The following is a 1814-nucleotide window of genomic DNA, read 5'->3' as shown; positions in this document are numbered from 1 at the left end:
GTTGAGAGATTATGAGGGGTTGGTGCTTGAGCACCCTGCAGGTGAAGATGGGGAAATCAAAGAACTGGGAGAAGCCCGTAGAACCACCGTGCAATGGCGGAAGGAGAACATTGTGTTTCCAGGTGAGAAGCCACCAAGCAGGCCACCTTGTCCGCCTCCTCCGCCACCTCCGCAGTCTCCTCCGCGTGATGATTCTCCTCTGCGCGATGATGATTCCCCTGTGCATGAGCAGTCTCCTCCGCGTGAAAATACTCCGCCGCCTCCTCCTCCTCGTCAGGAGACTCCGCCGCCTCTACCTAAGCAAAAGAGGAAGCTAACCGCGGCACCTCCTACAGCTCCGAAGAGATCATCAACTCCGATGAGGGCACAGACTCCAGAGTTGTTACCACATGAGCAGACTGAAGAGCAAAATGCGTTTCTTGCACCGAAGAAGATGTTCATTCCACCGCATACAGTGAAGCACTTTGCCGAGACGAGAATGAAGAGACCTGAGCTGAGAGCTGATTATGACCGCTCTCTTGGACAGTCCTCTAGAGCGAGCAAAGCAAAAAAAGTCGCCCAGCTTGGACAACAGGACATTCAGGCCATACCCCACTTCGTCGTGCAGCCCTACGATGATCCAGAGACGGCATCGATGATCGAACGGGAGGCTAGAGCTCAGGGAGCATCAATTGAGTACGAAGATTACTATCCAACGGCTCAAGTGGTAAACAAGTATAGATACGGATCTGATCTCGTCAAACCTGGCGAGCTCGCGCGTCTAGAAACTCACATGCGAAGGTTGGATGAATGGTACCTGAAAGCCTGTCGAAGAGGTGATCGCTACCTCACGGTGTATCTTAGAGATGAACATTACTTCCGGGGGAGGGGGGGGGGGGGCGAGGAGATAAACCTTGAGTTAGAAGAACTGTTTCAGTTATTCAATCAAGATGCCCTCGACAAAGCTGTCATCAGTTGCTACTGCCTGTAAGTGATTTATTTATGTAATTAAGTCTGTAGCTCAGCTCATTAATTTGCACTAACAATTATCCTCACTATATTCTTTGTGTACGCTATACATTTAATTATGCAGAATGAAGAAGCTCGAATGCAAAAGAGGCAAGCTCCTCGAGCTGGGGTTCATTGACCCAGACACAGTTCATGAAGTTACGGTTCAACAGTACCCCAAGGACACAGAGGACAACATGGTAATGTTTTTAGTGAAGCAAGCAAACAAAGAGGATATATTCTTTCCCTACAACTTCAAGTGAGTGTTATATATAACATACATTATGCTTGTGCAGCTTCCACTTTATTCTCGTAATCATTGAGCTATGCTTGTGCAGATTCCACTTTATTCTCCTAATCATTGATCTTCACAAAGGAGTCGTAAATGTCATGGACTCGAAACGTAAAGAACATGCGGAATGGGCGGACATGGCTGCCATCCTCCAGAGGTAATTTCAATCAATTCCGTATTGGCATCTTCATCTGTTCTAATTCGACGATATCATCAACTAATCAATAACTCATTTACTCATTATTTTTTGCCAGACAGGGCTTGGAAACGGTTCATCAATACTGTTCCGGGTAAATGGAAACCGGAGCTTACATTTCAAGATTACCCTGTAAGTAGTACTATATATATAGCTATGTCCGTGAAACTCTATATATGATATTTTACTTTCAATACGATGCTTGATTATTAGTTTGATCAAACTATTTCTTCGTAAAGTGTATGAGGCAGGAACCCGGGAATAACTTATGTGGATACTACGTCTGCACCTTCATTCGTGACATGTCCTGTCCCAAGGGTGGGGATGCCCGTATACACC

At 46.2% G+C, this 1814-nt stretch overlaps 1 long non-coding RNA gene across 1 annotated transcript; it reads left to right on the top strand.

Moving 5' to 3' along the window:
* Window positions 1–1334: 1334 nt before the first annotated feature.
* LOC139837701 (uncharacterized) lies at window positions 1335–1814 on the top strand. The gene is made up of 3 exons (XR_011754334.1): window positions 1335–1436; window positions 1538–1607; window positions 1715–1814. It is a non-coding gene; the product is annotated as an uncharacterized lncRNA (long non-coding RNA).

Source organism: Lolium perenne, chromosome 3 (assembly GCF_019359855.2).
Source record: "Lolium perenne isolate Kyuss_39 chromosome 3, Kyuss_2.0, whole genome shotgun sequence".
Classification (NCBI taxonomy): domain Eukaryota; kingdom Viridiplantae; phylum Streptophyta; class Magnoliopsida; order Poales; family Poaceae; genus Lolium; species Lolium perenne.
Note: the sequence above shows the minus strand (reverse complement) of the source record. Positions and strands in the feature narration are given on the sequence as shown.